Here is a 12,118-nt window from a genome sequence, read left to right on the forward strand (position 1 = left end):
AGCTTTATCACCACAAACCCACCAAATATCTTTAAAATTTCCTATAGTCACATTTCCAGGCAAAATCTGATTCCGCACCATCAAAGTCCTACTCCTTTTGAGGTGTGGCATATAAAAAGTCACCTTAAATAAATCACTCTTAGCCTTCTGCTTACGCTCACCCAAGTCCATTATATAATTGTCACAATCTGATATTCCCATAAACATTTTAGTTCCTTTACTAGTTTCATTTGAACAAAAACAATCTTTAGCTCCAACAGATCTTACCTCTATTTCATCAGGAACCGCTGTCAACACATTCTCATGTTGATCAAGTAAATTCACATATGGCAAATCTCTCAACCAAGAACAATTATTCTTAGGTCTAAACAAATGCACTGACAAAGCCATCAATCTATCTCCTCCTGATTGCTGCTGAAATAATAACCATGACAGCACATAGTATTGACATATAGAAAGCAACGGCTCTGGTTCCGTTTCCAAAATTGAAGGCCATGTCCCAGGCGTTGGAACTTTCACTATACATGGACCATTCAGTCGTCTAACTGATCTTACTGAATGAGTTAATTGCTGAAACCACAAATTCCTACTTGCCCATGGGTCTGAGATTTGTAACACTGAAGAATCGAATCCAAATGCCTTCCACTTAGTTTCTCTCTTCTGTAATGAACGGTACTGGTCAGCCATTTCTTCTGATGTCCAGTCAAAATCTAAGAACTGATCTTTAACATCTAAAACAGTCCTCTGAGTTGTCACAGATGAATCTACACCCTTCTCTTCCTCCATCTGCTTTCCAGATTCAGACATCTTACTACTACTATTTACACTAAGCTTTAGCTTCAACATAGGCTTCTGAGTTATATTCTCCACTTCCTTAAAGTTCAAAGTTGTCATGTCAGGTGTTTGAGTCACTCTTACAAAAGTCTTAGGCAACACCGTCGTCACCGAATTATTAACAAAGGTTGCCCTTATATCAACCTTACTTGTAGTATTTCCAGAAGTGACAAAAGTAGATGCTTTCACCATCACTGTAGTAGCTTCCATTCCCTTCAAAGTCGAAGCTACAGTAGTAATCTCCACTGATGTATTAACACTCTTAGTTGTTTCCGGAACTAAAGTAATACTCCTCATCCGTGTTCTATTTACCCCTAGAGTAGTCGCTGTAGTGGCTTGCTCCTCAATTCTCTTAGCAACCGTAAACATCTCCACAGGACTCAAATCTACTATCATAACCACCACTTTACGAGTTATATAACCTCCTCTCCAACTATTTACCAAAGGAATGAATTTAAACTCCGGCTCATAATAAGTACATGTATACTCCCCTAGGTCTTCTCTAGTAATATTTCTCACAAAAAGTGTACAATCATCACTGACTGTCAACCACCTTACATCATTCAGCAAAATATATTTCCTCTGATCAAGAGGCACAGTATCAACCTCAGGTCCTGTTAGCAACACTTCTTTACCACGACTATCGCTCCACACAGGCGAATTATTACCACCAACATTAAACCTCGAGCATTTACAGGGAAGATAAACTGCTCCCCCTAACTTGGCTCTAACTACCTTCTTCTTAAGAGTTGACACCATTGTCACCATCTGAGGCGCTACCGTAGTTAAACATAACACACTCATACTTTCAGAATCATTCAGTGCTGAAAGATTACACTTCCCTGAAGTTCCTACCACTCTAGTCGTCATAACGCTTTGGTCTAACCCTTTTCCTAGCTGGTCTTGGACTCCTTTGTCTACCTGTGTCTCTGCATTCTCCTGCATCAGAATCACTTCCCTTTGTAACCTCTGGCGCTTCACACTCCTCAGGAACAAGCTCTGCTGTTCCTGGGACATGTTGAAAATCAATGTCTCCAAATCTCCTTTCCTGCTCACTAACTGCAGAGTCATCTCTGACATCATCAGACACATGCACACTCCCATCAACATCTTCCACATTATCTTCCACATTATCTTCCACAACATTCCCTTCTAACTTTCTTGAACCTTCAACTTCCTGACTCTGTGAATCTAGTACCTCCTCACTTGGCGCTTTAACACAATGCGACAAATGGTACCACGTTGGAGACCCCTTAACCTGAACCGCAGTTCCTGTACTGCGAACAACTTCAAATGGTCCTTCACGACGTTCGTTATACCACTTTCTTCTAAATACCTTCACAAACACCTTGTCCCCAGGTTGCACTGAACACTTCCTTTGTTCGTCCAGTCTCTCCTGCACCTCCTCTTTCTTTTGCCTGTCAGAAACGTACGCGGATATTCTTTTATGCAGATTAGCCATATACGCAACATATGCTCTCATTTCATCCTCTAAAAGGGCTAAGCTTGGACCCTTTCCACTTGTACGCAAACAAGGCATCGGCATCAATCTACCTGTAATCAATTCATGAGGTGTCATATGTAACTCACGCAGCTCACTCGAGCGACACACCATTAACGCCAATGGAAGCGCTGCTATCCAATTCAACCCCGTATGCTGGCAAATTTTCACAATGCGATTTTTCAAAACACCATTCATCTTTTCACAAATCCCTTGACTCTGCGGATGATAGACCGCACCAAGACGCTGTTTAATTCCCAATTTTTGCAAAATCAATTTCACTGTTTTATCCACAAACTCTTTCCCATTATCTGAGGATATCCGATCTGGAAGTCCCCACCTGCTTATGACCTCTCTACACAAAAACTTAGCAACAGACTGGGCATCCTTTCGCTTGGTTGGACAAGCCTCAGGCCATCGTGAAAATCTATCCACAACAACCAACATATACCTCTTTCCTTCAACTGGCTTTATCATATCCACAAAGTCCACAACCAACTCACGCATAGGACCTCTCGGTGTTGGAATATAACCAGGAGGAACCATCACTCCCCTTCGAACATTATTTTTCAGACAGATAGTACATCTACCTATAACATAATCAATCTGCTCAAGCAGACATGGTGCCCAAAAACCATACTCCTTTGTAATCTTACGTTTAACTTCCCCTCTTGCAACATGAGCCAACCCATGTGCTTCCTGAATCATTAGACCTAACAGGTCTGGAGGTGCTACTATCAATCCCTCATGATTTCTCCAAAGACCTGTAGAATCCTTGGTGGCACCTCGGTCTAGCCACAACTGTTTATCCACATCAGGAACAGCTTCCTGAAGTAAAATCACATCCTTAAGTGTAATTTTCTCTTCCAAATTCACTTCATGCGTAACCAGAAACACTTCACCCACTTTGTCTGCTCCTGTAACTGCCTTTGCAGCTTCATCAGCTGCTTTATTTCCTTGTGTGACCCTTGACATATCCTTTTTATGTGCTGCACATTTAGCTATTGCTATTTCCTTGGGCTTCATCATAGCATACAACAGTTTCATTATTTGAGCATGATGCTGTATTGGGGAACCATCAGTTTTCTTAAACCCTCTGTTCTTCCACACTGATCCAAACAAATGACACACATTGTGCGCATAGGCGGAATCAGTATATATTGTCACTCGCTTACCTTCCGCCAACAAACATGCTTCAGTTAGCCCCACAAGTTCAGCAAGCTGCGCAGATGCAGGCTGCAGTATTATTTCAGCCTTCTCAATAACAAATCCAGCTCCTTGGGCTTTCACTACTGCATAACCAGCACTCAACTTATCTCCCACACGATAACAAGAACCATCAGTCCAATATTCTACATCTGCTTCATGCAGTGGGAGAGCTTGCAAATCTGACCTAAGTTTCATATACCTCTCTGCTTCCTTAACACAATCATGTGGTTCACCATCCTCAGGAGTTGGCAAAGTCTCAGCTGGGTTCACCGTAACACACCTCACTACAGTGACATCTTCCTGCTCTAAGAGTCTATGATAGTCCCTAAGCCTAGGCATAGTCAATGTATACTTGCCATAATTCAAAAGATTTCTAAGGCTATGATGGGTAAGAATTGTCACTGGATATCCCATCGTAACAGATGATGCTTTATCATACATCAAAGAAACTCCCACCATTGCTCTATAGCACAGGGGTAACCCCAATTCTACTTCTGAATACGCAGTAGAATAATAAGAAACAGGTTGAGGGCTTGTTCCTGTTCCTGTTGGCTGACAAAGAACTGCACATGCATATTTACCCCCAATAGAAGTAGACACATACAACAGAAAATTCCTAGAATAGTCTGGAAGCGCTAGCGCTGGAACCTCCTGTAACCTCCCTTTGATCGTCTCAAAAGCCAAAAGGCCATCCTGTGTCCACGAAAGATTACAATGCAATTGCGCATTCCCTGTATCTTTAATCATAGCTCTCAAAGGTCCCGTTAAACTAGCATAATCCTCTACCCATGCTGAAGAATAGCCAGCAATACCCAGAAATGTCATCATTTCTCTGACCGTTCTAGGCTTTGGAGCCTTGCGAATAGCTTCCAACTGACTATCAGCAATACTTCTATGTCCCTGCGTTATTGTTTGTCCCAAATAAACCACTCTCTCCTGACAATACTGCAGCTTTTTCAGAGAGACCTTATGCCCCTTCTCTGCCAGTATCTGTAACAACCTAACTGAGTCCTTGTGACATGTTTGCTCATCTAATGAACAAATAATAATATCATCCACATACTGAATAACCGTGCTTTCTAGCATCTGATCTATTCCTGCCAAATCATCCTTTAACACTTTATTGAATATATGAGGACTATGTTTAAATCCTTGCGGCAACCTCTTATACTCATAGAACTGACCTCTGTATGTGAATCCAAATAAACCCCTACTTTCTATACCAAGTGGAACACTAAAAAACGCACCACATAAATCTATCACTGTAAAATGTGTCGCATCTGGAGGCATTTGGGCTAACAGAGTATGCGGATCCGGCACTTCTGCTGGAAAATCTGCCACTACTTCATTCACTGCTCTTAAATCATGTACCAAGCGATAAGAATCGTCTGGCTTCTTCACAGGCAACAAAGGCGTATTACTCTGAGGATTTTGTGTTATCTTCAAAACATCTGCTTTCAAAAGTCCTTCTATTTGTGGTCCAATCCCCCTAATTGCCTCTTCTTTTAATGGATATTGGTTCTTCCAAGGAAGTTTGACTCCTGGTCGTAGTTCAACTTTCACTGGTTGAGCTGACTTCACCAGTCCAATATCAGTACTATGCTGAGACCATAAACATCCTGGAACTTGTTGCAACATCTCTTCTCTCATAGAGTTTCCATCCATCTTAGCACTGCAAATGGACTCATGCGTCATTCGCACAGTTTGTGGCTGTCCCTGCCCTTGAGCAGAAATCATAATCTTAATAAAACGCTGGTCCTCACTTCTCCAAATTGCAAGATTCTCCTTCATCGGTAGAAAAACAGCTTCCTCTGCTTGCACCATCATTTCTCCTATATGCTTCTGCTCATAATCTTCAGACACCAACAAAGTCACATGTGGGACACTCTTTTCAATATCAAACTCCTCGGACAAATAATCATCTCTATCTATCTTCATAGCTGCCCCTTGTGGTCCCAAAACTATGCAGCACGAACGAAGTTGAACTTGCTTCGGTTGACGTTTCAACCATTCCTCTGAATTCGATTGGGCAGCATCCTTGAAATACTTAAGCGTACAGTGATATGGATACTCCGGGAGCTTCGCATCAGGCATGTTTGCTACAATAAACTTCTCCCACAACTTGGCGGGCTCCAAAAATTCTGCACCAAGATTTCCAATCCAGAATACTGAAGAGACCTCAGTCTCCACTGACATCAACAATTGGTGCACCACATCATTTGGCACCTCCACCAGACAGCCGTCAGGTGTACACTTTATCGTACAGTTCAATCTACACAAAGCATCTCTTCCCAAAAGTGCAATAGGTGTATGTTCTGATACCAATATAGGTATTGTAGTCTTCAGATTTTTATAACAAAGCTCAATCGGTTTTGTAAGAGGTATCAGCTGTTTTATTCCCTCAAACCCAATTGTCCTAATCCATTGATTGGACATAGGGAGATGTATAGCATCTTCAGGTCGAATACAGGTGAAAGCCGCTCCACTATCTGCCATCATTTCCAAAGGTCTATTATTTACTTTCACCTCTATTGTCGGATCTTTCTCCGACCCTGATGCTACCAGCTGACACCCCCCTTTTGGGTCCTCTGGGCACCTCTAAAATCCTTGCTCCGGGCCCCTGTAAGGGTTCACAGGTCCCTCAAAAGACCTCGGTTGGCCCCTAAATCCTCCTCTTCGGAAATTTCTTCCTCTGAGAATTCCTCCTCTGAAATTTCCTCCTGGCCTGTTGCACTCCCTGGCAAAATGACCAAACTGTCCACAATTAAAACACACTTCCGAAGACTGTTGGAAATATGGATTAAATCTTCCTCCTCTTCCTAGGTTTCCACGACCTCTTCCTCTCCAGGTCTGCACTTGACCAAACGATGGCTGTGGGTAAGAAACAACTGGAACCACTGATGATGACTGAGATGGTTGAGGCTGAGCCTGGCTCGGCTGTACTTGTGGCAAAGGTGGATTTTGCTGAGACTGACTCTGTATAACCACAGCCTGCTTCTTCTCCTTCTTCTTATTATCCACCAATTGTATTTGGTTAAGTTTTCTAAGGGTTTCTTGGTCCTGCTCTTTTTGATCATACTCCTTCTTCCTATATAGCTCCACCTGGTGGGCTATATGATCTGCATAGACACCCTTTTCCATGCTTCCAAGACCAACCACCTCTGCTAGCTTACTCCTCACCGGCAAAGGCAGCCCCTTCTGTATTTTAGCTCGCAAAATTGATTGCTCCATTCGATTCAAGTCCGGGTCATTTCCTGTGACATTTCTCCACACTTGATGGGCTCTCGAGACATATGCCCTCGGGTTTTCTTCCCTGCCCAATGGCTCAATGAGAATATTATCTGGATGCACATTTGTCGGAAACGTATCTCTTAGCGCTCTCCACACTCGACCTCTATTCGCAGAAAACAACTCCGGGTCATTCACAGCAGTCCCCACATATCGATTAAGCCCTGCTTTCTGTAGAAGCTCCTCCATGGCTGGAACCCCAAGGAGATTAGCTAAAAGTCTCTTAATATCTCCTATAGCCGATTGTGTCCCCACCATAATCTCTTCCAGCTTTGAAATCCAAGGATGTGCTCCATCCTGAAGAGTAGGCAACTTCTCAAGTATATCTGACATATCTGTATTCTGCCAAGGCTTGTACTCCAAACTCTGTCCTCGGATGACCACTGGACACATCTTCTCCAGTGACTTCCCTTTTCTTGAACGCAACACATACTTTCTGTCCACTTGTTTGGAGTCTTCTTTCTGCAACTCTTTCTTCTGTATCTGCAATTCCCTTAATTGCTCCTCCAGCTCTTTCCGGCCTTCCGGATTAGTGGATTCCTCCAGGCATGAAAGACATTGATCTATACTTTTCCCCACCTGTCTTAAAGCCTTCTGTTTGTCCTCAATTCTGGTGCTGGATGTTGCAGGAAAAAACCCTCTTGAATACATAGGACCATCTGAATCACTATTTTCACTCTCCTTAGAGCTTTCATCTCCTGAGTCTTCTCTCCTCCTTGTTTTATCTCCTCTCTTTTCCGCTTTAGCCAATATCTTCCTGACTGCAGGGTCATATCCTCCCATGACCTCCTCCAGATCACTTCGATCTTCATCATCTTCAAATTCCATCCTCCTGGTCCTCAGCTTACCCTCAGTTTTCAAAGATGTCATCTTCTTCTTACTTTTAGAACTTGGGTACATCTTTATGGTTGTTTCCGCTTGTCCCATTTCTATTATTCGATCATCCTCATTTCTGATTTGATAATTGCCCTCCTGACTGATCACTGGGAGCTGGGGATAAACCTCCTCAAATTTCACTTTCGTCTGATAGGGAGGGGGCTTCTTTACTGAGTCCACATGTGAAAAAGGCACATTGATTTCCGCCATTCGTTTTTCTATTTCTTTTGTGCTTTTTTCTATTTCTTCTGCACCTCTGTCTCTCTTCTCTTTTGCAGCTCTCATCCGCTTCTGCCCTTCCTTCTCAAACAACTGGAGAATGCCAAGCTCCTCTTGTCTTTTTTCTTTACGTTTTTCGCCTTTTTTACCCTTCTTTTGATCAGCTTTATATGTAGACACAAGCACCTGCATTGTATTAATTACATCTGGATTAAACGTTCCCTCCAATGGCCAAGGTTGGTTAATCTCAGGCCAACGCTTATTCCACTTCTCCATCATCTTTGGGATGCCTTTAACTAAAGAGTTATTCTTCTGTATCACATCAACAGGAGTAATAACCTTCGCAATTTTAGCGTCCTTCTCCGACATTGTAATGACTTCCTTATGTACCCTTATTGCAAAAATAAGACTAATCACTATAACTACTTAAAACTATTTCAATTACCACTCCTTTATTTCATAAGCAACTGATTTGACACAGTCAATAAAACCCAAAATGAATTTGCCAACTCCAAAGGTGACAACCATCCACAACACTAAGTATCTCCTATTATAATAACCAAACACTTAAAGAATTTATCAAATTGTAAGCAAAAGCTCACTCAATTAATCCCCCAAATAAAAGAAAGTCCTATCCCTTATGAAACTCAAACTCACACACTCCCACAAGGGACCAACTATCATCAAATATATTCCTATTTGCAACAAACAATCACCTTTTCACCTTAAACCAACAAATAGTCTCAATATCAAACCCCAACACAGCTCAGATCAGAAATCATGCACAGACAGTAAAACTCACATTAGCAATCAAAGTTTAGTATATTCCTATGAACGATCAGTCTGTTGCCAAGCCTCTGCTCTCTAATCATTTGGTATAAACAAATACATATACTCTTGTATACACAAATAGATGAATAATAATCATAAAATACACTTAGAATGCAGGTATTGGATAGCAGAGTTTGTGATAATAAACAGGAACACTGGCCTGATTTAGATGAATGATGTCATCACACTTCAGTCCTTATTGTACAACTGCACCGCCACTTTGCATCAGCACACACAAGGGGAGAATCACCCCTCCTTCTCCTCTGCTCACAGAAACCCACTTTGTAGTCGTCTCATATGAACACACAGGAATCAGAAGACAGGGCAAAGTTTATAAAGTCTTTTACTAAACAGCACTCTATTAATTCACAACTTTTCTCAGGTTTTTTTCCTTCACTTCGATAAACTTTTACACACTCGAGCATTTGCATTCACAACAGCTAAGCATTGCAGTTACACACCTTCTTTAGTTTTTTCTTAAATTAACTCCTGCTTAATTAGGTCATCTTAAACTCTTTTACAATTAATTTTACTCCTTGAACTACAAGTCTCAATTACATACATTCTATTCTTCTGCTATCTTAACTTTTGCTATCTGCTCCTCATCCTTTAAACCTCTTTTCCAATGTGGTGTCAAAAACTCAACTTCAAACATACTTTATCTTAAAACCAAACCACATCCAGTGGCAGCAATAATCATATAGATTATACCATCTCTTTTCTCACACACACACAGAATAAGAAAGACAGGAATTCATAAGCTCTTATAACACATAATAATTACAATAATATTTAATTATATACCTCTACCGAACAACACCTCATCTACAATTAATGTTGTCCACATTTAAGCACTAAACCACAATTTCACACTATACTTCATCCATAAAACATCTAGTTTCCACTCTAATAATATCTCTCCATTCTTAAAAACACTATGTCTCTCTTTGGGAGTTTATGCATTTTAACTACACAATGTCCTCTTATGTCTGAGGCTCATGAGTTATTTCACTTATTTAACCTCCCAAGAAAGCTCATTAATTATCATTAACTAATTAACATTAACTGTCCTTCTTGAAGAAGCTTATTAAAATTACTTATTACTTAATAAAACAAATCTTCTTCAAGGGCTCATGTGTTTTTATTATTAAAAGACAAAATAACTGTACACATAATTACTAAACCTCCTTTCTCCACCTATATGCATATGCAATAATTACACACTAACACTTAAGACAGGCGCCACACATTACACAAATGCACACAAATCAACTTCATGCTCTTACACACCACACACACATAACACCCCTCCTTCTTCTTATCACACAAGGGGGTTCACACACACACAAACGCACACACATAGACCTAAAGCTCTTACACACAAAATCCTAATATTAAAGTCAACTAATTCATATTTTCCTTAACGCATGCTTCTTCCTTACACTCATTTATTCTCCTTTACTCATTTTAAATCCTCTTTTTTCCTAGTTCCTGTTTAACTACTTCTCCTTTGTTACCTTGAATCTCTTCACTTTCCTCTTATTTACCTCTGTGTTTACCACTTATTTTCTCTATTTCTCTTAATCCTTACCTTCAATTAACTCTCACCTTATAATTTCCTAACGACAAGAGACTAACACTCACGATTTACCGTTAATAATGCTAAACAGGCCTGTGCAATATTCCCTTACGTGGCGCAATTAGTAATCTTAATCGCTATTACTGAAGGCTATTTTTCTTCTTTTTTTTTTTTTTTTCTCTTCAACTCTTTTCTTAAACTTATTTTCCTTCTGTATCATCTCTATTCCCATGTTACCTCTTTTCCCCTCATTGCAAAGTTTACAACACAACTATATCTAGCCACTTTTCACGCAATGGTTAAAACTCATGTCTTACAGCTTATAAAGCCAATTGGGCCCTGTACTTTATAACGTGCATGGCGTATTAACACACTGTAACCGTTACTAATTAAGGCTTTCCACACACTTTTTTTTTTTCTTCTCTTACTTCTACTTAAACTTTTTCCTTGTCTATCCTTATTAATTATATTTCCCCCCATTATTGCAAAGTTGACTATGCAATAAACCTCAAATTTAGACGAAGCATCATTCCACCGTCCACACCTCATAGCTCACACCAGATCTTTCAGTGCAGCCAAACACCACAGATTACAACACACAGGCTCACGCCCTATCATCACAAAAAATAGAACGCTCACCTGATGTCGCTATGTCATCAGTGGTGAAGTATCCACATCGAGCCCCACGTTGGGCGCCATTTTGAAGTGTCTTTTGTCTTGCTTTAGCGATGAGGTGTTTGATGAGGAAATGACGACTCCGTTGACACAGCTTATTTGTAATTAAGAAGTTTATTACAGAATAATAGCAGTGTCGCTCGGACAGCCTGGCTTTGTCCGGAGAGAGCTTGTGTTCGGATCTGCTGCTCTCTGCTTTCCTTACGCCAACCTTAGGTTTAAATACCCCAGTAATTTACATACAGCACATCTGTTTTCAATAGCATTCAAACACAAAGAAAGAGTGCTGTGGCCTCTTGTCTACCAAAAACATTAGCTCTAGATTGCCTACTGCCCCATGCGACCCCAACAGAAATCTGATCTCCTCAGGGGTCACCAGGCACCAGGATTGTATACATTAATCAACCATCTCCTATAGATGAGACACAGTCTTCATCATTACCCATGGCGCCAGCAAGGCCTCACAAATAATGCAACCCAGATGTGAGAATGCCCCAAGGGGACATACTGGCCCTTAGCAAAATATCTTCAACAGAACTACCAGTTGAAGAGAAATGGATCTCACTCACTAACTTAATATGTTCTAACAGAGGTTACTGAATACAATATTTCATATAAAACTTCCAGATACATCATATGTCAAATGGCTTTGTCATGTTTTTATTATGACAGTTCACTATGTAAGTGTTTTTTTCAATGCAATGACACTACCTGAAAATGCTCAAGACAGCACTATACACTATTAGCACACCCATTTAAAATCTACAGTTAGGTTACACATTATTGTATTTAGTGAGGTAAATGGGTACAAGACACTTACACTTTTTCTCGATTGTTTACACACAAATTCTGGTACTTGAGACACAATGACCACAACATGTAACTCATGCACCAACTTCCTAAACCAGTTCTGCTAAACTACAAGCACAATTCCTGCTTTACACTTAAATTGCAGTTCTAAAACACACTTTTTCAAAACACTACACACAATTTTCATGAAGAAAATCTCTTGTTTTCACAAGGAACATTCTGTTATTCCTAACTCTAACGTTAATTGCCCTACTATGCACACTGACTCATCACATGGGCAAACACCTGTCACACAG

The sequence above is a fragment of the Trichomycterus rosablanca genome, chromosome 10 (assembly GCF_030014385.1).
Source record: "Trichomycterus rosablanca isolate fTriRos1 chromosome 10, fTriRos1.hap1, whole genome shotgun sequence".
Classification (NCBI taxonomy): Eukaryota; Metazoa; Chordata; class Actinopteri; order Siluriformes; family Trichomycteridae; genus Trichomycterus; species Trichomycterus rosablanca.